Source organism: Tenrec ecaudatus, chromosome 8 (assembly GCF_050624435.1).
Source record: "Tenrec ecaudatus isolate mTenEca1 chromosome 8, mTenEca1.hap1, whole genome shotgun sequence".
Classification (NCBI taxonomy): domain Eukaryota; kingdom Metazoa; phylum Chordata; class Mammalia; order Afrosoricida; family Tenrecidae; genus Tenrec; species Tenrec ecaudatus.
In genome coordinates, this window is record NC_134537.1 from 32509944 (window position 1) to 32536215 (window position 26272).

Here is a 26272-nt window from a genome sequence, read left to right on the forward strand (position 1 = left end):
CTCTGCTCTTGTAAAGATTTACAGTTTCAGAAGCAATATATGTAACTATGAGTTAGATATGACTCAATGGCAGTGGGTTTGATTTTGTTTGGGCTTAAATCTTGAGGATACGTGGTTGCATAATGGTTATGTCACCATGTTGAGCTGCTTACGGCAAGATTTGCCCTTTCTATTCCTGTAAAGGTTTACCTTCTCAGAAACCCAAAAGGGCAGTTCTACCGTGTCCTATAATGTCTGTATTGAGTTGGCTGTCAGTTTGGTTGGAGAGGGTCCCTGGTGACACCATGGTGAAGCACTTGGCTGCATATCAAGGGTCCCCAACTGGAACCCATCAGCCATGCCATGGGAGGAAGATATGATAGTCTTCTTCCATACATATCAGAGCTTGGAAACTTCATGGGGAAGTTGCACTCTGGGTTAGAATTGAATCAATGGGAACAGGGTTTTGGTTGAATTAAACACACAGGTTGTATTACTTGTTTTGTTTTTTAACCCACTGCCATAGAAACCCCATTGGACAGAGTAGAAGTGCTCCCGAGAATTGCTGAGGCTGTAAGTCATCGAAAGAGACAGCTGTCCCTCTATTCCTGTAGCATCTGGGAGCCTCCAACTGCGGCTCTTTCAGCGGCAGCCCCAGGCTGCACCCCCTGTGTCACTACCGCTCTTCTCTCAAAACCCAGTGAGATGAAGCAAAAAGATCACATGCACAATGGGCTTCTACAGCCAGTGAAGGCCTCAAATCAGTATTTTGCGTTACATTTTGTTCATCAAATCTGTCTTGGAAGGAGTACAGTCAGAACGCCCCCTAGAGGCAAGGATGATGTGATTTTTGTCTCGCACACTTTGGTCATGTTGTCAGGAGTGTGCAATCCCAGAGAAGAATGCCGTGCATGGTAAAGCAGAGGTGCAGTGACAAAGATTCAGCCCTTCGACAAGAGAGCCTAATACAGTGTCTGCAACAGTGCACTCAAACATAGGAACCTTTGTGAGGAAGGGGCAGGACCAGATAGTGTTTTGTTCTGTTGCGCACAGGGTCACAATGAGTGGTGGCTCACTCGATGGCCCCTAACAACAACAACAAAACAAATGTGGTGTGAATAAGAGTGTGAATGAGCATGTGTCAGATTAAACAGAAAGATAAAACCCAAAACTCATGGCCATCAAGTCAATACTGACTCAGAGAAACCCTAATGGACATGGAAGAACTGCACCGGTGAGTTTTTGAGACTCACTGTGTACAGGTGTAGAAAATCTCTTCTTTATTGTGAGGAGCTCTTTGGTGGTTTCAAACTGATGTCCTTGGAGATCACAACCCAAAGTGTAACCACTGCACCAGAAGGGCTTTTTGTAAGAAAGGTAACCATGGGCTTATTTGTACTTACTTTAGAATACAGAGTGAACAATTTCATTTTTTAAACCATATCAGGGATTCTGCTTCTAGGGATGGCTAGTATCTATAGCTTCTTGAAAGAAGTAGGGTATCCAGTAAGCAAGATAAGTATGAGCTTACTTATTCTTGCTCACTAATCAGTAGTTAATAGTTTCACAATTATTACCATATCAGAACTCTCCACAACCACACACTGTCACCAAGACAATTCTCCCTCATAGTGATCCCATAGATCAGAGTAGAACTGCACCTGTGGATTTCAGGGATAGCAAATCTTTAGAGGAATAGAAAGCCTCAACTGTCTCTCATGGAGCAGCTAACAGTTTTGAACTGCTGACCTTGTAGTTAGCAGATATCAATGCATAAGCCATTAGATCACCAGGGCTCCTAAGCACTACATCAAAGATGTGGTGAGATCCATGTTAAATTGCTACAGACTAATGTGCAAGCAAGCCTGTGTTCACCTTTCTTATCGGGCAATTTGCCCCTGAATGAGAGTTTAGACTCCGTAGTCTGACCTCCTGCATCCCCAGACCAGCTTCATTGCTCACCAGCTTGGCAGCATTGGAAAAGTTACATAGCATTTTTTGGCTTAGTGGAAAAGTAGAACATAACTTTGTTGTGAGAGCAAGGTGAGCTAATACCTGGCAAAATATTTTTAACGGACTAACATATATTTGATAACCTTCCAGTAACAATTTCATTTATCTATCAATCGATTGATTAATTAAGCGACTTCTGTATGTCTGATGTGACTCTGGAAATTGTTACAGTCATCATACAAAAGAGAAAAAAAGTACCAAGACAGCAGATTAAAGGAAGCTCTGGTAAGAAGCCTTGTGGTTTAGATTGATATAAAAAGAAATAATTCATCTTTGTAGTCTACATTTATTAAGATTCACAATATTCTAAGAAATTTAATGTAGATTATTTTTATTATCAAAAGAATCCATATTTTGTAGAGCAAGTATTAATAGCTATATTTTACAGTTGAAGAAACAACCTGAGTTAGTTTGTTGTGACAACCTGGCCAATAAACACACGTGGGATTAATTGAAGGGCAGAGGCGATAAATGGCTCAGTGAGCCTCACCTTTCTAATTCTCAGGTCACATGCTTTCTGATGGTCGAACCAGGGTGCAGCTGCCTTAGCAGTTCCCTGCTTCAGCTGGCAAGTCAGACTTCCTGCAAGACATTCCTGAGGAGAAGCCACATGGACCTACCGTGATGCAGCACTGGGTGCTGGAGCAGCTGTGTGGAGACCGCTGCCAGCGCTGAGATGCTTACACATTCACTGACTCGGCTTTCCTCCTGCAGTCAGCTTCGTTGTGTCTGTTTTGTGAGATGGAGGAGCACTTGTGGATTGGTGTTGGACATATGGGTTAATAGGTTAATGTTGGACTTGTGGGCTTGGGCAGCACTGGGTTGAGATGTTTTCCTGATGCGCACTTAACCTTTACATAAAAATCTCTCTTATACATGAGTTGCTGTGGATTTGTTTCTCCAAAGTACCCAGACTAACACAAGCCTCTGAGAGATTGCATGCTAGTTAGTGATCGATTCCAGAGTGGCAACAAGTCTTGATTCCAATTCAGGGTCCTTTTCCTCTTTTCCAGTATGTTCCAGCTCCAAATCAGCACCTTATTTTCCAGGGAATCCCCGTAGGTCTCTCTCTCTCTGTCTCTGTCTCTGTCTCTGTCTCTGTCTCTGTCTCTCTCTCTCTCTCTCTCTCTCTCTCTCTCACACACACACACACACACACACACACACACACACACACACACACACACACACTGAAGCCTGCAGTTTTGTACTGGATAGTAAATGATGAGTGTTGAGAATCTGTCAGCCTGAGATTACACCAGTGCACCCTAACTCTCAAACCCTGCATGCAAATTGAAATTCTCCAATAGTTGGCCATTGCCCACCGGATGAAGGCATCTACAATCTGTTATAAATTTACTCTTTATGTTTAATTTTATTTGATGCCCCGACCAGTCTTGACTACTCAACATTTTCTACCAGAATGAAAGCCCGACTGATCGATGCCAAGAAATTTGGAACGTAGCCCCTCGGCCAACTGACTGGAGAAGATCAATATCCATGCCCGCACCAAAGAAAGGAGACTCAACAAAATATTCAAATTATAGAACAATATTGCTAACATCACTTGCAAGTAAAATTTTGCTGAAGATCATTCAACAATGTTTGCATCATTAAATCCACAGGGAGCTGCCATAAGTTCCGGTCAGATTCAAAAGAGGATACAGAACAGAGGATCTCCTTGCTGATATCAGAAGGATCCTGGCGCAAAGCAGAGAACATACAGACAGATGTTTACTTATATTTTGTTGATTATTCTAAGGCATTCAACTGTGTGGATCCTAACAAATTATAGAAAGTTTTGAGAAGATGAGAATTCCAGAACCCTTTATTGTGCTCCTGTGGAACTTGTACATGGATCAAGAGACAGTTTTGAGACAAGAACAGGGTCATGCTGCAGGTTTGGAATCAGGAAAGAGGTATGTCAGAGTTGTCCTTTCAACATATCCAATCTGTATGTTGAGCAAATCATCCTGGAAGCTGCCTTATATGAAGAAGGTATTCAGCATCAGGATTGGAAGAAGCCTTATTAATAACCCTCGATATTCAAATGACACAACTTTGCTTGCTGAAAATGAGGAGGAATGGAGTCACTTGCTGTTGGAGACCAAGGATTGCAGACTTCAAGACAGAATATGACTCAATGTAAAATGGATGTATTATGGATTGTGATAAGAGTTGTACAAGCCCCCAATAAAATGATTTTATAAAAAGAAAACTAAAATCTTCACAAGTGAACCAATTGGTAACATCATGATTAATGAAGAAAAGGTTGGATTTCTCAAGGATTTCATAACCAATGCTTGTGGAAGCAGCAGTCAAGAGATCTAAAGAGTTTCATTGGGTAAATCTGCTGCACAAGATCTTTTCAGGGTATTGAAAAGCCAGGATGTTACTTTGAGGACTAAGCTGGGCCTGGTCCACGCCAAGATATTTTTCATTGCCTCATATGCATGTGAAAGTTGGACAATGAATAAGGAAGACCAAAGAATTGATGCATTTAAATTGTGGTGCTGGAGAAGAATATTGAAAAGTGGAAAGGCAGTGAAAAAGAGGAAGGCCTTCAATAAGAAGGACTGTCACAGTAGCTGCCACAATGGCTCAGTTACAGGAACAATTGTGATGCGCAAGCAAGAGCAGGTAGCTTTTCCTTCTGTTGCCCTCCTAGGGCATTTACACTTTGGAACTGACTCGATGGCACCTGCCAACAACCTTTGGGGAATCTTTAGCGGAACTTCAGCTTAAACACCGCCCCCTCCTCCAGTTCTTTCAGCTTGATAAACTCTGAGAATGTTCTTTTCTGTCAGTTTTCTAACTCCAGGTCTTAGCAAATTTCATTATAATACTTTACTTGAAATTTCCTGCCCATCTCTTTTATTCACCATTTCTCCTATTTGCTTTGGCTGCTGCATGAGTCAAAAGAAGTGCCGTGTCTCTCTTCACATGCACTTTGATCCTTTCTTCCCTGTCTTTTTAATGACCCTTTGTTTGCTTTGTCATACATGATGTCATCCCACAGCTCATCAGGTCTTCTCTCATTAGTGTTTGTTCACTGATTCAAATCTATAATAGAAATACTTTTGAAATTTGGGTGGGATATACTCAAGGCCGTACTTTAGGCTTCCATGGGTTGTTTTAATTTTCTTCAACATCAACCTGGAATTACATAGGGGTGATCGATAGTCTGCTTTGAAGTCAGCCCCTGAAATCAATTTGGCTGATGATATTGAGCTTCTTCATAGTCACTTCCCACTGAGGTAGTCAACTGATTCCTGTGTTATATCATCAGGAAGAGTCTGGCCGGAATGCCCCTTGGAAGCAAGAATTATAAGACTTCATCTCATACATTTGGACATGCTATCAGGAGATACCAGTCCTTAGGGAAGGGCATCATACTTGGCAAAGCAGAAGGGCAGTGGAAAAGATTAAGATCTTCAAAGGGTTTGGTGGACAGCGGGCTAAGATAATAATTGTGAGGATGGTGTGGGACTGGACAATTCTGCATGTGCACAATGCGCCCATGTGCTGAAGCTGACGGGACAATTCCTAACGATAATCTTAAAAAACAAATGGTCACCTTTTCCTCCCACCAAGCTGCTGATGAGTTCTGACCCCTGATCTTTGGGGCAATCACGCACCTCATGATACCATCTGGGCACCTTGGCTTAAATATGCTATGTGCTTTGTCCACGTGTGATCACTTATTTTCCAAGATATAATAACAACTACACAAATAAGAAAGGCCAGGAATATGGTTTGATTTCTCTAAAGTGTCTTTCTGTGAAAGAAAAGGAAAATGTGGGGAGACAGTAAATTTTATCTATCAAATCTATCTTCACTCACAAATATTGTTTGCTTTCTTCCTTCTGAGTTGCCTTTTTAATTACATCGACACATGGCATTAGCTGCACTCAGGCTCTTGTGTCTAAACGGGAAGAAAAGACAGTGGGATGAGAAGGCCTGTAATTCCCAGTTTAGGAATACCCACTTGGAAGAGTCACAGTTTCGAATGCCCTTGACCTCTTCATCTGAACTTCTCCTGGACCTCGAAACACCAGTAACACCTACCCCAGGTTCCCCCTCACTGGTCATTGGCTTGCCCGTGGGGCACTTCCTACAGAAGAGAAGGGATTACTGTCAACAGAGACCTTTCCTTTATGGTGCCATATGGCGTTTTCTCCAATAAACTATATAGAGTTGCACTGTAAAAATATGAAAAGCTTTTAAAAATCACATGACTGTCATTCACATACCTGTCCCCTTGGAGATTATAATTAATGTTTTCCATATTTCTTAAAAACTCGCGTGTGTGTGCATTTTAATACGTCAAGCACTCCATTTTATTGACCTTGCAACTTTGCTGTCAGTTCCCCACATCGTCTCAGCCTTGAGGTTTAGAAATTTAGTTTCCTCCATTCCATGTTTGTGTTGATTTCCATCACAGGAGTTATTATTAGCTGGGGTCACGTTAATTCTAACTCATGGCAACCCCATTTGTATGGAGTAGGACTGCTCTCTAGGGTTTACATATCACAAAGAGAGACACGTTCATATCAGAAGTATAATAACCAGGATCATGATTATAACCATTGCCACCATCCATTGTAGTCTATTCTTTGCATTTACTTTCTCTCTCCTCCACCAGCATTGAAAACAAAGTCCTGGTATTGCCATGTCGCACCTAAAAAATAGATTTAATTATTTGAAATAAGTTGCTCAAGTCACACAGGATTGAAACCCCGCATTTTTTTTTAAACGGAAGAATCCTTGTTCCTCTCTCTGCAGCTTCTCAGATAACTGACTAACATATGCTGATGCTATTGAGTTCGGAAGATTAAAGGATTGATAGATTTTAGGATCTAAAAATATTTTCAAGAGCAAAATCGACCTTTACATGCTCATAGTCTAGGGTTTTAGAACAAGCGGTAGATGTTATAGAAGCATAAAGATGGATACCATGCCTTTTCAAAGTGACAGTGTCGGATGGTCAGTTAGGTAGAGTCCAGAGGAAGAATGCTTTCCATTAAGAGAGTGGAGGGCAAAATCAGACATGAAGAAACATTTGTACTATCACGTGGGATGACGTGAACAAGCAAAGTTGTGAGGGCATAAGGGAAGAGAGACAAGCAATACGTTCTGTTTCGTTGGTGATCTACTGGTGAAATGGTATGGGGCCCCATCTGACCTCTTTGGGCTACACAACAGGGAAGGAGAATCCAACTCCAAATCTGCCCAAGGATGGGTCCTGTGAGGCAGAGGTCAGCTCTGCCTCCACCCTTCATCCCTCTTCACCCTATTCTGACGATAATTGTCCTTCCCACAGCATTCTTAACCTCTGTGAGGTTTTGTGATTTGTTGCCATGGACACATGACTCACGGAGAATACACAGGTGTTCACAATTTAAGCTCTGATAGCATTCCCACTTTCAAGTTTCGGTTTTAACCGCCACAATCCTTGGATCACAGAGGCTGGTCATCCCAATTGATGCTGCACTCAGAGGGCTGCTTGTTCAAAGATAAGTCATTAAGATCCCAGATACTAATCTTTCTAATAACTGGGCATCATCTAGTTTCTTAGCCACTCTTTCCTATAGTATCCATATCTTCAGTGATCGACTAAAGGGTTAACACATGAATTAAGCCTCTAGGGCAGGGGTTCTTAACCTTCCTAATGCTGCAACCCTTTAATCCAGTTCCTCATGTTGTGGGGACCCACCCAACCATAAAATTATTTTCATTGCTACTTCATAACTGTAATTTTGCTACTGTTATGAATCAGGCAATCACTGTGAAAGGTTGAGAACTGCTGCTCTCGGGAATCCCCTTTGATTACAGACCAGGGATGTGAACAGCCTTTCTATCAGACAGATTAGAGGCTTTTTTTTCCTTCTGTATTTTGTGTCCTATGTATGTCTGTATGTGAAATCCAGGATGGATAGAGCTACGGAGACAGTGACTGCATTGATGGTTTCTTGGGAGGATGGGCGTGCCAGGGAAGGTTGTGGAGAGTGGGGAGTTGATCACAGTGAACCCAAGAAAGAAGTTCATGTTCTAAAATTGATTGGGGAAAGGATTGTAGAACGCTTATTAATATGAACTATTGAATTGTATTATATGAGAAATATGCCAATAAAGTGGACGAACCCCTCAACACCAGCGGTGGGAGTGGCGACACCAGGAGGGAAGGGGGAGTAGAAAGGGAGAACCGATCTCGGAGATCTATGTGTAACCTCCTCTCTGGGAGATGGGCAATGGGGAGGCGGGTGAGGGGAGACGCCGGGGAGTGTAAGATAAGATATAATAATTATTTATAAACTATCAAGGGACCAGGGGTGGGATTCGGGAGGGAGGGGGATGGGGGTAAAAAAGGGAAACCGAGCTGATTCCAGGAACCCAAGTGGAAGGTGAATTATGAGAATGACCAGTGCGGCGAATGTATAAGGGTGCTTTGCTCAATTGATGTATGTACAGATTGTGATAAGAGCCTTATGAGCCCCAATAAAAAGATTTTTAAAAAAACAACAAAATAAAACCACCCAAAACAAAACATCTCAGCCATGGAGACCCTTGGCCTTGCTCATGAAAGTGTTACAAAGCTACTATAACTGGTACTGGGTCCGAGGGTTCCCAGTTATGCAAGTCTCCTCCTGCCCAAGGCACTCAAGGTTATGTTTTCCATGGCTCAGGCAGCCAGTCGGTCTATCTCATGGTTTCTCATGCTATGATAGCTCCTTCGTCATAGTTTCCGCTGCTGTCGCATTCCACGCAGGCATCTTAAAAAGGGAATCTCCCCCTTCTCTTATTCATGGAATTCTCTCGCTTCTTCCTTCTGAAGTGGCTTACTTACATACCCAGTGGAATGGCAAAACTGATCAATCCTGGAGCTAGTCTTCTGTACCGTATTTGCCAGTCACTGGATGGAAGTTACAAGGATTATGGACAGATGAGCAGTAGCAAGTAATTTCACTTCACCACGCACATATGTATAACTAAAGGCAAGTCAGTGTTCCTAGGTGGTACGCCCTCGAGTCTACTGAAAATAAAATCTGGTATTTACTTAGTGAGCAAAATTTTCTACTCTGGTGTACGCTGGGGTAAATAGGAGTTGTAACTGACATCTTGGTAACCAGTCTTGATGATGAAAAGCCAAAAAGGAGAAATTCCTGCACCTATTCTTCGAGGGTTCACCTCTGAAAGGTTACAATTTTAGAGAGTACTTGATCTTCTGATGCTCCACCATTCATTTAAGCATTTAAAAGTCACATTGGGCCTAGCCACCACCCACGCCATTCAGATGGCGATTCAGTTACCCTTGGGGTATCTCCTAGTTTTTGCAGGTACCATTTTTCAGGGCATCACAGAGGAGAAAAAAAGCTTCTACTTCCTTGGAATGCGATGTGGGGAGCTGCTTAGTCTTCTGAGACCAGATGATCCAGAAACCATAAAATGCCCCTAGAGACCCTTCATACAACTGAAAACTACAACGTGGTAGAATATTGTCAATGGAGGAACTCATAAGACAACTTCATTCCAGCTCTCTTCGTGTCCAAGTGCAATGCTCTTTCATTCACGTAATCGTATTCCTAAATGATTCTCAAATTTTCTTGGGCAGATCATGGTTCATTTTTTCTTGAACTAAGCAAGCATACTTTAGCAAGTTCCTTACAGTGAAACGATTCCCTAGGACGTTAGATGATGGCTTTCGTGGTTCAGGAATGCGGTGGCAAAGAAACACATTTGTTTCTTCCTTGAATTTCCCTAGCGTTTAATGACCACACTTGGGCCTGAGGGAAAAGGTTCTGTGTCATCAGATACAGTTGGCTTGTGGCACCACACCCCTATATAGTGGTGCCTAGAATATTCCTAATGCATAGACAGAAGACACAGGGAATGTGACTTCAATGGCCTCATTTGTAAAGACAGTTCCCATCATGCTTAGAAAATGCTTACATTCTTCAAAGGCTTGAGATACTCATGTTGGTCTACTACAGCCAAAGGTTTTCCTTGAAAGAAACCCCAATGTGCTGTTCTGTAGGAAAGTTAACCCCACTGAGAGTTTCTTCAAATAAAACAAGCTCTAGGGGCCAAGGTAATGACAAGTGAATTCAGCCTTGGTGACTCAGCTCCTTCATTCCCTCTACCTCTGTCTACTAGCCAAAATGTGGAAAGGAAATGAGTTTAGTCAAACCTGGGCCTGAGCTTCCTGAGGAAAAGCAACCAGGATCTATCCACGCCCAAGGTGATTTTCCTACAAAATGTTATTACTTCACAGTAAGTCTTCCCTAGCTCTTGGCTCCAGTGAGTAAGAGTCTTGTATTGACAAGTCTGGGAAGAATGAAAATGAAGAGAAAGACATGGATGCCTATCAAAGGACAACTGAGGTGTGGCCTTATTATTTTAACTGACATTGAAAGGGAATTAGGTGAGTCACTATTGTAGGCTAGAGCTTCTACCATCAGACTCAAAAGCAAGAGTTCCTAATGTTGAAGTGATTTATTAACAAAGGGCTCCAAGGATCAAGAGGGATGAAATAGGGGAAGCAGGTACCAATGCGGAGGGCAGGAACAACTAAGCAAGGGTGGTATTGGGTACAGTCCAGGATAGAGACGCTTCAGTGAAAACTTCCAAGTGAACTCCGGAGTATACATTGCTTCATGAATGTTTCAACATGAGGTCGAGGATCATGAGGTTTCAGAATCATGCTCCGAAAGTCACTGACTAAGAATCGTCCCAGGGTATATAAATTCCCGGAAAATTCCAGCTTCCCTTGTGTACCAGCAGAGAGCTTCAGGCGCCCCGGAGCCATCACTTTAAGGAACCACAACTACTGGCTGTGGGAATTGAAACACATGCAAGCTGAAGGACAGGCATTAAAAAAATCTGAAATTTAAAATACTTGAAAGATATTTAGATTTGACAACAGTAGCATATACTGACAAGTACATCCACCTCTTACCCTTCTCCCTGAAATACCTGCTGCCAAACTTTAAAAAAAATTTTTTACTTAGATGTCTGTGTTCCAGAGTTAATGTGATTTGCAGGCACCGAGCTCCAAGGCACCAAACATTGGACTGCACAAGGTCAGCAGCTCGAATCCACCAGTCACTCCAAGGGAAAAAGATGAGCCTGTCTTCTTCTGTAAAAAATTTCAACCTCAGGAACTCTCTACAGGGTCACTGACTTGGCATCAAGTTCAGGGAAACAGTTTTCAGATTTATAGGATCACCATGAGTCTAAATTGACTCATGACCTTATGGGTAGATGTTTTCATGTATATTGTGCATAGTCATATGCTATATGGTATGGCATTAGCATTGGAATGTATCAATCTTTTAGTTAAATGTTGAGTAATGCGTGACTTTACTCAAATTGCTTCACCTCTCTGTGACTCAATTGACTCAGGAAGTAGGGAAGTGGTTGTAAGAAATGAGCGGAAAGATTAATACAACCTTGAACCCAATCACAATAAATAATTAAGTCACAATAAATATTGCCTATTATTGGTGATGATTGTAATAATAATAATATGTTTTGTATTACTAACCCAAAGGTTAGGAATTTAAAGCTTCCACCAGGTGCTCCATAAGAGATTTGAGGTTTTCTACACCCATAAAGAAAGAGTTACAGTCTTAAAAACTAACAGGGAAATTCTAACCTGTCCAAAGGATCATTATGAGTCAGAAAGGACTCCACAGCAGTGAGTGAGAGTAATGAGGTGGTAGAGTCATCTACATTTTACACATGAAGCAATATAGGTTTCAAGTTATTATATGGACAAGAAAAGAGGGCTATTAACAAGAAGAGAGTTATTTGAACAAGAAAAGAGTTATTATTTGCACAAGAAAGGAGCTATTATTTGGGCAAGAAAAGAGAGCTAGTGTTGCTGTTGGTGGCTGTCTAATCAATTTTGATTCTTGATGACCTCACGTGTGCAGAGTAGAATCATTCAATAAGATTTTCAACACTGATCTTTCAAGAGCAGATCACCAGATCTTATACTTGAGGCACTTCTGGGCGGATTGGCATCCATTCTCAAATAACTGCTAGAGCATCAATATATAAAGTGAGGTGTTCAAATCCCGGACGCTTTAAGGTCAAAGTTGAGGTGTGAGGTCAGAACTATGTTCAAAATAATATCAAGATCAGTATTAATTTACCTTTTTCATTGTGTTGAAATTTGAATGGCAAAGGCAAAGGAAAAGATGGGTACAAAACCTCAGAGTGATCTTCCCTGAGGTAGTTAGTTTATTGTGCCAACCTGGGCAGAGAGATAGAGGGCTCAGTGAGACTCGCCTTTTGAGTTCTCGGGTCTCTTGCTCTTTGATCATAGGACCAGTGTGCGGTTGTCTTGCTTGTTCTGTGCCTCAATTTGCAAGCTACACTACCTGTGGGACACCTAACCCGTGGACTGTGTTGCTGTAATTTGAGGCATTAGAATTTATATCTCTTGGGCTGGGGACTGTCGGACCCTGTCATCTGTCTGACTGTTGGTGATCTGCCTTTCTCTTTGCTGCCTGTGGCCAGATAGCCTGAATTGCTCTACAGAGGACTACCTGGCAACCCTCAAGACTTGAAGGACTGCCAGTGTCTCACAACTGTCTCATGGGAGTGGGTTGCACTTAGCCATTTGTACTGCTATTTAATTTGCTATTTATTTCTTATATTATACATTTATCTATCTGCATAAATATATATATATAATTATTAGCATTCTGAATTTGTTCCTCTAGAGAACCCTGTCTAACACATTCACCATCACATATTCACAGAGCAATGAAGATGTTGTTTCTTGAAGTAGAAATGATTAAAAATTATTTAATATCATCATGCATATTCTATAAGAGAAATGAAGGAATGTTTGGAAAACTCCATCTGAATATGGTGGTGATTAGTTTCACCCCATTCTTGTTTTCATTAAGCATTCTACTTGTAAGACAAACTGATTATTCAGCCCATGGACTAAGTTGGTATATTAAAATAGTAATAATAAGAATAAAGTGAAACTGATGATATTTGTTGCCAGGAATAAATTTAAATTTAAAAAACGTTTTATTGGCTATATATTTAACATATCATACAATTTAATAGTTCAATCATATTAAGAATATTTGTGTAATCATCACCATAACCAATTTCATAACATCTTTTTCCCATACTGATCATTGTTAGCTCCCCATTTCCCTCTGAGCAATCCTGCCATGCTCCTAGGTAATCATGTATGCAGTTACAGTCTCTATATTCCTATCATGGATTGTATATACAGAAAATCATACAAAACAAAAACAAGAAACTGACAAACAACCAAAACTAATGGCAAAGCAAAACAGAAAAATCTCTCAGTCAAAAAAGAAAGAAAATAATAAAAACGGAAACAATTTTCAAATGGTTCAGAAGGGAGATCAAATGACAAGATGTTACATTTTAACCTACCTACCTCTATCTGCCACAGTCGACTTTACAATTTTCTTTGTCAGTGAGCTAGCATAGTCACATGCCTAGATGGTGGTCAGAGAGGATTAATCAGAGGTCTGGGCCAATTAGAGAAACAAATTCACAGAAACAAGATTGAGAGAGAGAGAGAGAGAGAGAGAGAGAGAGAGAGAGAGAGAGAGAGAGAGATATAAAGTATAAGTGTACATTAAGAAAACATCCCAACACAGTGCTGTTCAAGCCCATAAATCCAACATCAGCCTGTGTGTCCGACACTAATCTACAAAGTCCTCCTCCATCTCACAAACACATGCAATGACCCGGCTACAGGAAGAAAACCTAATCAGTGTGCATGTAAGCATCTCAGCACTGGCAGGGGTCTCCACACGGCTGCTCCAGCACCCAGGGCTTCATCAGGGTAGATCCATATGGCTTCTCCTCCGGGATGTCTCTTAGGAAGTGAGCCTTGCCAGCTGAAACAGGGAACTGGTTAAGGCAGCTGCACCCTGGTGTGACCATCAGAGAGCATGAGATCCGAGAACCTGAAAGGCAAGGCTCACTGTACCATTTATCTCTCAGCCCTTCAATTAATCCCACTGTGTTTATAGACCAGGTTGGCATAATAAACCTTAATTATCTCATGGGTACTCTGAAAATGGATTTTGGGTTTCCACTGTCATCCATGACCTTATGCAAAGGTTTCAGAAAAATTCAAGCTATAATAAAAAATGACAATGTTTGAAAACTTGTACCTGCCACTATGATTTTAATGACTTTCCAGTACTTGGTCTTTTTTCTAATAAAATTAGTGGTGATAATCATATGTATATTTTAATGGCATTTGAATAGAATAATCTACTAAATTCAGCAATTCCATTTCCTACATGATAAAATGCATTGTGTCACAAAATCACACGTGAATACAAAATACAAAACCAACCAATGCATTTAAAAATAATAGAACATAAGATGTTCTGCTGTCATACAACATAGTTTCTGATTTCACAACACACTGAAACCTCAAGAAATACCAAATTCACACGTTTTTGACACAAAATCGGGTTAATTTTGACATCACATTTGCTTTCAGCAATTGTTCACTATAGAGTTGTAGTGTCGTGTACAAAGCAATGTTCAAGATTAGCTTAAAATTCCATTAAAGTATTCCTCTTTTTTAACAACATACGTACATCAAGCCACATCTCTTTACATATTAAACCAAAATAAGATATTGCAATAGACTGAATGCAGAAAACTCATACGAATCTAATTGTTTAATAAGTCACTCTTCTAAAGTTTTTGTTCTAAAACATATCATTATTATGCCCCCAAATGTTATTTTTGGAAGTAATACTATTGTGTTGGTTTACTTTTGTAATTTTGAAATAAAAAGAATTTTTAATTCTCCACATTTAATTCTTCATAGGAAAAAATGTTGCTGCTTATAACACATAGGAACACAATCTTTTTGAAAAGTCATTTTAAAAATATAAGGAGTTTTGGTCAGTTTTAAACTCTGTAGAGTTTTTAACTCAAACTTAGCCCTTGAAGTTCATAGTTCTTTCCACAACACCACAATTATCTTCTAGAAGGAGTAGGAATATTGAACATAAGCTGAAGTTTTAATTGATAAAAGGCAATTTTATAGTTGAGAATTGCAGGGATCTTAGCTTTTGCAAGCTAATAGATGGTTTTAGGTGCCATCTAATTGGTCCTGAGTAGACCCTACACAGAACAGAATTAAACACTGCCTGGTCCTAATCCATCCTCACAATTATTCCTATGCTTGAGCTAATAGATGCTCAATGGCAAATAAAAGAGCTCATGTTTCTTCGTACGTCTGGAAGCTTGACTTCTAATCTTTGCCAATTTTGAAATGCAATTTTCCCTTTTCTTAGTTGTGAAATAAGTTTAAACTTTTCAACCTTTTAGATCATTCCAATGCTACCAGTTTCTTCCTTTTTTTGTCCATAAGTACAACAAATATTTATTGAACTCCTATTAGAGACAGAACTTCTGGAGGTGCTTATTAATTCAGGTTACTATACTGTATTTTAGAAAGTAATAATCAAAAGAAGTCCACTTAAGCAATCTCTAATGTATACATAATGCTATACGTACATTATAGGTGATTCTTTGACATTTACTTGAACACGTTGTTTTTCCTATTTCCGGTTTGCAATAGGATTTCTCCCTGTCCAATGACTCCTTTGGAAGCATCTCATGTCGCCAACCCTCCTGCTTCACGAGAAGCATATTTGCACACTACTGGGGTCCTTTTGTATGTATTATTTTCACAGAAATATTCCCTTATCCATCTCTTATGGCTCCTCCCTAATTCCAGATTGAACACCCACTTCTTAGCCTGGTATTAGTCTCTGCCTTCCCTCTCTAGGGAGTCTCCAGTAAATGGTGAATGCAATGTACTGGTAACAATAGATTGGTGTTCAAATCCCCTTAGAAAGGGCCCTGATGATCTGTTTTCAAACACCTAGCCCTTGAGAGCCCTGAGCGCATTTCTACTGACACAGCTGGAGTCACCATACGTTAAAATCCAGTCTGTGGTAATTGGTACTGGTATTACTCCTTGGACTCAGGAGACACAACTAACTATGCCCTACACAATAGAGACATCCTCTCTAACGTAGCAAGTCTTCACTGTGTAGCCAACCAACCATGCCCCATCCGTACCTCAATGTCACTGTTTACGTCTTTTATTTGTCTCTGTGATTGTGAAGCTTTTTTTCTAGCTGCTCAGCCCACTCTGATTTTTCTGTCTGAGATATTCTGCAGTTGTTACATTTAGCAAGCATTTCATGGGACCATTAGTGACCCTTTAAAAAAAGAAACCCGTCTTGACAGACCAACTCTATGCATCTTGTAGGTAGAGGTATGTCGTCCATGTCTTTGGATCTCACGCACTCCACATACTACACTTGGCGGTTTCAGGGCTAATTCAAACTCATCATTGTTCAGTTATCCTTTGTGCATGCCTGTTCCTAACCCCAGGCAGCCTAGTCTTCATTTCGCTCCTGTTGTAGCATATATGAACCACAGTCCATGAACTTAAATTTCCAAGGAATTCAACTATTTTAATTTTACTAAAATTTGATTTAATTTTTGTTTCAAGCCCCTATTTTGTTCATATGGGATCAACAGTTTATGTCCGGTCAGGCTTCCTACTTCTTTGCTAGAATACAGTTTAAGTTTTGGTGAGACCTCAGGTCTGTCTGTCTTCTCAGTCATCCGTCCCTTCAGATACCCACTAAGGGTTCCATCGTCACATTCAATTCTCATCACTAACCAAAGAAAATAATTTCTGAAAGATTGTTTTTCTCCATACTCATGGCCACACTGACTTGTTCCTCTTTTTATGCTAGACTTAAAAGCATGATAACCTCATGATGTTATTTAGGGCACCATTTGTCTTGATTCACACATATCCTCACCTGTAGTTAAGTCATGCTGCTTGCCCAGTGCTACTTTTGGAGCAAGGAACATAGCTCCTTTATCTAGTGCCTGCCAGTGCCCAATTGCTCATGTGCTCCAAATCATGATTCTTCTTTTTGAATGATAAAAATGTCTACAATTTAGAGGAATTAAACTTCATCTTATTCTAGATATTTTTCTGGTCTCAAATACTCTAGGTGACTTTAAAAAATTAAAACTAATAACCTACTTCTTGCCTGGAGACTTTTATGGCCTAAGTTAACAAGGCCTGTAACTTTATGTTTGGACATAGAATAAATACCAGGAAAAATGTGATCATGGATTTAAAACATTGTACTATCACAATTATTTTAGTAAATGCATCATTTTCTACTTCTCATCTTCTTGATCCCAAAACTTGAGAGTTAATTTACACTTCTTCCTTAGGATTTGTTGCCACTAATTTTAATACACATAAAAAAACATAATGATAAAGCTATCCATTTGCTGGTGAATTATATATTTTTTTCCATTTGTATAAACATCATGCTAGAGAATATATTATCTTTCTGAAAGTTCATTGCATATTTTCATGAGTGAGCAGTGTACATTCACACAACATCCAGAGTTGTGAAATTTATCTTTAGCTATCATATACTTGTAGATTTATTATAACAATATTTAGAAAGGTGTAATTTCTACCATGCAAAATCCATGTAAAATGACCATTTTCAAAAAATAATTTTATTGGGGCTCGTACAACTCATTATAATCCATACATACATCGATCATATCAAGCACATTTGTACATTTGTTGCCATGATGATTCGCAAAACATTGTCTTTCTACTTTAGCCCATGGTATCAGCTCATTTTTCCCCTCCTTCTTAATGCCCCCAAAACCCTTGATAATTCATGAACTATTATTAGTTTGTCATGTCTTACATCATCCGACAGCTCCCTTCACCTATTTTTTCTGTTGTTCATCCCCCAGGGACGGGGTTATATGTAGATCCTTGTGATAAGTTCCACCTTTCTACCCCAACTTACCCTTACCCTCCTGGTATTGCTACTCTCATTATTCATCCTGAGGGATTTATCTGTCCTTCATTCCCTGTGTTTCCAATCCTTATCTGTACCAGTGTACACCCTCTGCTCTATCTAGCCAGATTTGTAAGTTAGAATTGGGATCATTATATTGGGGAAGGGGAAAGCATTGAAAAACTAGAAGAAAATTGTGTGTTTCCTCTGCACCCTGACAGGCTCATCTCCTCCCCACGACCCTTCTATGAGGGGACGTCCAGTTGCCTACAGATGGGCTTTGGGTCTCCACTCTGCACACCCTCCTCATTCACAATGATATGATTTTTTGTTCTTTGATGCCTGATACCTGATTCCATTGACACCTTGTGATCACACAGACTGGTGTGCTTCTTTCATGTGTGCTTTGTTGTTTCTCAGCTAGATGACTGTTCGTTTATTTTCAAGCCTTTAAGACCCTAGATGCTATATCTTGTGATAGCCAGGTACCATCAGCTTTCTTCACCACATTTGCTTATGCACCCACTTTGTCTTCTGCGATATTGTCAGGAAGGTGAGTATCATGGAATGCCAGTTTAATAGAGGGAGTACTTGTGTAGAGTCCTAATGTCCATCTGCTACCTTAATACTAAACCTATAAAGATATGCACATAGATCTATTTCCCTATTATCATATATAAATATATTTACATATGTACATGCCTGTATTTAGAGCTGTATAAATACCCTTTGCCTCCTACTTCTTTCCTTTTACTTTCCTCTTGTCCCACTATCATGCTCAGCCTTCATTTGAGTTTTACTAATTCCTCTTGGTTACATTGTCCTTAATCGAGCCCTACAGACCTCCTACACCCTCCCCGCCATCGGTTTTGGATCATTTGTTATTCCTTTATCCCTGGGTTTGTTAACACCCACTTCCTTTTCCCCACCTCCTCCTCTCCCATGTCCCCCTGGAAAAATAGGTCCCATTGTTTTCTCCTCTGGATTGTTTATCCCACCTATCTTATCTAGATAGACCTGCAGAGATAATAATCCACACACACACACAAAAACAAGACAGAGCAAAACAAAGCACAAAAGAATGTAAAACACCACCAACAACAAAAAACCAATGACAAAAAAGAAAAGCTCTTAGTTCAAGGACTGCTTGTTGGCCTTTAGGAGTGTTTTCTGGTCAAGCCTGATGGGATGCCAAGCCCTGGCCCCAAAGTCTATTTTGGGTATTCCCTGAGGACTTTGTTGCTCTGCTCCCCTTGGTGTTCTGTTGCACTCCCTTAGTGTTTTGCCTCGGTGTGGTGGGGCCAGATCGAGCGCAAGTCCCATGGTGTGTCCAGTGTTGTCCCCTATAGGACTATGGGTCCATGAGGGATGTTGTGTCATGTAATGGGGCCGGTCATATGGTCCTCTCTGTACATTGGCTGCTCTGAGCAGGGATATTGTCCTCAAGATTTGATGGGCCAGGATGTGCTCCACTCTCTTCCTCCCCCTTCATTTGCTCCTGGTACTCTGATAAGACATGTCCTTCTCCCTGAGTTTCAATTTCAATGCTTCCCTCTGAGTTAATTCTTTCAGGGGGGGGAGGGGGGGATCTGTCCACATAGTTGGGATTGGGACCAGCCCCTGAAACCTCTCTATTGGTTCCCAGCTTCATGCCGACATGGTGTATTCACACCTTGGAGCACTGGGTTGAAGTCTGGTCCCTCTTTCCCTGTGGAGATATAAACAATACCCTCATCTTGGATGGGTTAGTGCCCTATTCCCCCAATACATATGTCTTTTTTATCCTGACCCCCCCTTTTTAGTTGGTTACCATATGTATCCCTGGATCTGGTCTGAGCCCCTGCCTTACTACTTGGATCTCACCCCACGAATGTTTGTATACGCTAGATTTTTCCCTATGTCCCTTTTGCATTTTTTTTAAAGCTTACCTCAGTGGACTCATGTTGCATTTGTGTGTTTGTGATTGGCTTATTTTACTTAGCGTAATTTCCTCCAGTTCTTCTCATGTGGTGATGTGCTTCATGCGTTCACCACTGCTTTTTAGGGATGTGTCGTACTACATTGTATGTATGTACCACAGTTTTTTAATCCATTTATTGCCAACTCCTTGCAATTGTGAACTGTGCCACGATGAACACTGGATCACAGATGTGTGACCGTGGTTTGTTTCTTGCCTCTTCTGAGTATATGTCCAGCAGGGGGATTGCTGGGTCATATGGTAGCTCAATTTCCATCTGTTTTAGATATTGCCAAATTGATTTCCATAGTGGCTGTACATACCTACAGGTCCACCAGCAGTGGGTGAGAGTTCCTATCTCCCCACAGCCCCTCCAACACTTGTTCCTTAAAATGACAATTTTTAACAATCATAAGTAAAACTTTTGAGGAAAAATTCTCAATTTATTATTTAAACACAGTTGCTGTGTAAGTTAAAGTGTTATGATAGCTCAAGATTGGTAATTCAAGGCCACCAGAGGCACCACAGGAGAGAGACAAAGCTCTCTTCTCCCATAAAGATCTATAGTCTTGAAATCACAGGATTACTATGCATTGCAATTGACTCAATGGCAATAGTGTGTGAGAGAGAGAGAGACAGAGAGAGAGAGAGAGAGAGAGAGAGAGATGTAGGCTATAAGTCATTCTTACACTTAAGTATCAAAGAGCCCTTAATTTGACCTTCAAGGTTGTGGTTTCCCTCAGCTCTATACTACATTAACCTCATTATTTAGAAAAAAAATTAAAGGCATATAGCCCAAAATCCCTAGACCTCTTGCTTCCCACACAATAATTTAAAAATACATATATTTTTGTGTGTGGAAATTGAGTGGGGGGGGTTACATTTCAGAACATCAACTCAGCACTAGTTCAAACCACTCACCATCTCCTTCTGTATTCTATTCCAAGCCCCTCCTCTGTTTCCTCTTCTCCCCCCTGTGGTTCTCCACCCTCCCTTTTATCCAAAACCTGTCAGTCAACCCTTAGTCCCTTTCCCCATCTTTCTTCCTTTGCCTTCCCTACTTGGTGACTTCTGGAGTTTCTTCCCGGTCATATGCAAGTCTTTTTCTTGGTTTGTATCAATAGAGGAGTGGTCTGGTACAATATTAGTCCATTGTGATTCACTAGGTGATACCATATCACTTTCCACAATCGTTGTACACTGATCGAGTCTCTCTGTATCCTCTTCAGTACTTTCTGTTGTGTTTTGCTTTAAATTGAGTTGTCCTTGTCGGGGTAAGTTGACATCTCACTGTGACTTTGATTTGCATCTGCTGCTGGCAAGCAACTGTGGAAACAGTGTACTCACATAGATGGAACCAAAGCAAGATGATGGAAGTACTTTTGTGTCCAATATTCACCTTCAGAGCATTCACAGTCTGATGCAAAGACACAAGAGCAAAGTCTTACAGTACAACATGACAAGGACTCTAAGTAAGATAGGTGCACAGTGCTAAGACACATTGAAGAAGAAATGACTAGTCCTAACTTAAGAGGGAAGAGAAGGCTTCACTCAGGAAGTGACGTTTTCTTGGGCCTTGTGCAACGAGTGACCGAGTGCATGGAGGCTTTTCAGCAGGAGGAAAGAGCATCGCCCGCTTCTAAGGAAGTGAAGGGCTGCATTACAATATATCAACTATTTCAGAATTTGGGAGGCGTCAGTTGTGGAAATGAATAAAAAAAGAAAAATCTGCCATGGTTGGATAGAATCTGGTAAGGTCATGGACGGCTCTGCCTGCAAGACCTTAAAATGTGGCTATTTAAAGGCAACGGAGCAAAGACATGAAACAGTATATTGAAGGACATCACAAGCTATAGGGAGAAGTCAGGCTTTCTAGGAGATGAATTCTACAAGTGTCTCACTAGCAGCACTGCAAAGATGCATCAGAAGAAATTAAGGGGCCAATAAAGGATATAGGGAAAGACTAAACAAACTTCTGGATACAGCTAAGAACTTCAGGATAATAACAAGGGAAAAGCCATAATTGTTATAAGATCTAGAAACTCACTCCAAGATTGTTCTTGCTACAGCTCTGTCCAGATAATGATTCTATTTCTTTGGTACTTTTGTACATCTTTGGTCAAGAAAGAGTACAAACCTTTATGTATAATGCCTTCATGATTTCTCTCATGGGATTTTCCTTTATGCTAGATCACGTATGACAATTGGTAATTTTCTTTCATTAACTGTAATTTCTTCATGAATATCTGTTTATCCTTGTTAAGCTCCAAACTCCAAAAGAATGGGTATTATGACTGCAGTTTACTCATCACTCTATTTCTGGAAACTAGCGGAGTGTGCTATGTAGTAGATGCTCAATAAATAGCTTAAGAAGGAATGCCACCTGTAAGACTGAGGCATTGCTGAAGTAATGGTATGCTCCCTGGAGCATGGATGGCTTTTGCTTGTTGTTCAATCTGATAAGCATAATATTCATTGTTAATTCGTGTTTTTGACTCCAAATTTTCTCTCCAACTCTGCATGTGAACACCTACCTGTACATGAAGCCCCAGAGTTAAAATTCACATCAAATAGGAAACAAACTTGACAATTTATCATCTTCAATAAACTCTGAAATCTCAAAATACAGCAATACCAACTGCCAATTTGTGGTTTCTTCTTTTTCTTTTTACCCCCCTAACCTTTCCTTCTATAACTAGATAGGTTTGTTTTTTTTTTAATCGAAGGGGGGGGGGCTTTAAACTTGATGATATTCCATTAAGAAGCTTCTCGCATGCCTTATTTCCATCATGCACCCATATAAAGAGACAGTTAAAGCGCTTCATTAAAGGAAGAAAGATTAAGGGGAAAGGTTGCACAACAAACCACCCACAGTCAGTTTTGCAAGTCTTAGAGTCAGCCTGAGTCATCCCCCTGGAGCAGGCTTGCATTCTGTTCCAACGCCTGGCTTCAGCTGCAGCACTCAAGACAAGAAACCAAGTGACTCCTGGTGACCAAAAAGCCAGGTGTGTGCTCCTCTCCTCGATTACGCTCACGCCAGAGACAGCAATTGTTTCCTAATTTTTGCTTAGTAAACACATCTCTTGGGAGGTAATTAAGAAATAGTGCAAAAATTGATATCACCAAACAGTAGCATTTGGTCTCATTTCCAGCATGAGAATCAGTGGCATAAGAATGTGAAAATTAACTTTTGGATCAGCCTTACCTCTACCTTAATTTGTCCTGTAATAATATGCCCTTCAGTATTGATCAAAACTTTTAGAAAGACTCTTATCACAAATTGTCCTATTTTTCACCTCCTTGTACCCTAGTTCATTTTGCTACCTTAGAGTGGACTGCAGACCATCTCCTGATAATCCGACTTTAATCTTACGGATGATCATGAAGGGTCTGTTCAAATGCCATCCCCTCCAGACATGATCTTCTTCGCTATTCTGCACAAACTGTGGTATGTATTGGCTTGCTTTTCTGCAACATATTATTTATGGGCCTATTTCATACTCTTTCTACTTTATTGTATTCCAGTCAATAGTTAGACTCTAATTTCCTACTTATTTAATTGATGGTCTTTTAAAATCATGAAATGTGGAATTCACTTACATAGATCTACTGTGAATTACTTCGTGCCACCAATAAGGTAGGCAAATGGTCAGTGATGAAACACACAGAGAAAAAAGCATGTTTAAAAGTTTGTAAATCTAACCAATGAAATTAAGTCGCAGGGTAACTTGATTGCCAGTAGTCAGTTACCAAATATATTAAAGGCCATTATCTTTGGTGGAAGAAAATAATTCTAGACAGAAATATGCTCTACCACTAAGGGAAAACTCAGACACACACACACACACAATGGAAAGGTAAGTATGTAGATACATCTAAATGGATACTGATTATGTAAAACAATAATGGTATTCTACACGAGGTTTTAAATATATGTACAATTAAAATACATAACAACCATACCAAAAAAGACGTGATGAGGATGAAAAAGGAATTGAGCTAGGAACCTTGAAACTTTTGGAGACTAAAATGCTAATTTTAAAATTTTGGGGGGAAAATACTAATTAAGTATAGACGATTTAAACCTCAAGGGCAACTTTTGTAAGAGAAAAAATGAATTTAAAAACAAAAAATAATATATTTGAAGAAATAATATTATTTGAAAATAAATGCCACACAAAAGAAAGAAGGAAAAAAAGGGGTGGGGGACAAAAAAGAGGGTAAACAAAGAGCAAGGTGGTAGATTTAAATTTCAAAGTACAAATGATAAGTTTCTGTGGATAGAAAAAAATATCAATCCCAGATAAAATAAAAATACATGTTCAATTTATAAAAGTGAAGTCCTAAACATAAAGACATCAAGCGTTTGAAAATGAGTTAACAGAAATTATATACCATTAAAATATTAATTTAACTTTACCTGGTAACATTGGTAATACTGGGCAAATAGATCTTAAGGTAAAAACATTATTATAAATAAAAAGAAACAGTAGTTGTAATAGTTATAGGTATTCTTCATCTACTTTATCTAGTAATATAGTATCAAGGTTTCATATGTATTTATTAAAGGACTGCAAAAGTTAGTGGAAATATGAAATGAAAGCTGATAAAAAATATCCCATGGATTTTTTTAAGTTCCCACTTAGAAGCCAACCACAGAATCATTTTCCAAAAGCTATAGTAGACGTGCCAATACAAAAGATGCCATGGCATCGTCTAAAGCGCTTAAACAGAGAAGTCAGGGGAACATAAGTGAAAAGAAACAAAGAACTGGGGAGAACAACAATAATAAGGAAAACAAGTGAGAAATGTGATACATATTAGTCCAGCTATGTTAATAATTACTTTAAATGTTAATGGTCTAAATATACTAATGAGACAAGACTTTGCAAGTCTAAAAAAGCAAACAAAAATAAAAAACCCAGGCAGCAACAAAGATGCAAATACCACTGCATTTGTCTAAAGAGATTTCATTTTAATTTAAAAACTCTCATAGGTTTAAAGATATACCATGCTAAATCTAGTAATAAAAAAAAGCTGGAGTAGTTACATTAATCATAGACAAAGCAGGCTTCAAAATAAGGTTAATTATAAATAATAAAAGGAATGCCACATAATGAAAACTGGATCAATTGTCTATAAAACTATAACAATCCTTCACCTGTATGCACGTAACAACAATGTCCAAATATAAGGGAGAACCTAATAGACCTTCCGGAATAAATAGGAAAATCCAGTGTTATACAAGAAGTTGGAAACTTTAAAACTCTTTTGTTTTTAATAAACCAAACAGGGAGAAAACCAGTAAGGTTATAATTGCCCTGAAGATCATTAGGACTCAATTTTATGTAATTGACATTTATTCTATATAATTGACATTTATAGAATACTTCATTGTACAACAGCAGGTTGTAGGCTTCTCTGAAGCTTACACAGAGCATTCAGCAAAATACCACATTTTAGATAATCATCAATAGGCAAACAAAAAGAAAATCCTATGATTTCATTAATGGATAAAGAATAAGCATTTGTCAAAATCCAACCCACATCCATGATGAAAATTTAGCAATGTAAATATAGAGATGAGATTCTTCCTCACCATTTCTTTTTGACATTACACTGGAAGTCCTATATAGTACAATAATGCAAATGAAATTTAAGTCACACATATTTGAAAAAATGCATAAATATTTTTCTGTTTACAAATTAAGGAAAACATAAGCTGTTTCCATGTAGGAAATTCTAAAGAATCAACAAAAAAGTTCCTAGAACTAATAAGTCAGTGTAGCAAGGTGACAAGATACCAAGTAAGTAGACAAAAAACAGTTGCTTTTCTATATGCCCAAAAATGATCATTAAAACTTAGAATTAAATATAAGTACAGAGATCTATTTTGCTATCATTATATATAAATATATTTACATGTGTACATGCCTGTATTTAGCCTCTGCAAATGTCCTTTGCTCCTAGTTCTTTCCTCTATTTACTTTTACTTTCCTCTTGTCCCACTATTACATTCTGTCTTCATTCAGATTTCAGTATCCATTTGCATTATCCTTGATTAAGACCCCTAGGCATCCTATGCTCTTCTCTCCATTGATTTTTAGTTCACCTATTCTTCCTTTGCGTAGCAGATGGACCTTAGGCCTCCACTCAAGTACTCCCTCAACCCAAGAAAACTTTGTTCTAATAATCTGATATTCTGTGATGCTTACCTTCCCAACATGATCACGGAAGACAAAATGGGTGCATAAGCAAATGTGGTGAAGAAAGTTGATGGTGCCTGGCTATCAAAAGATATAGCATCTGGGGTCTTAAAGACTTGAAGATAAACAAGTGGCCATCTAGCTGAGAGGCAACAAAGCCCACGTGGAAAAAGCACACCAACCTGTGTGATCATGAGGTGTCGATGGTATCAGGCATC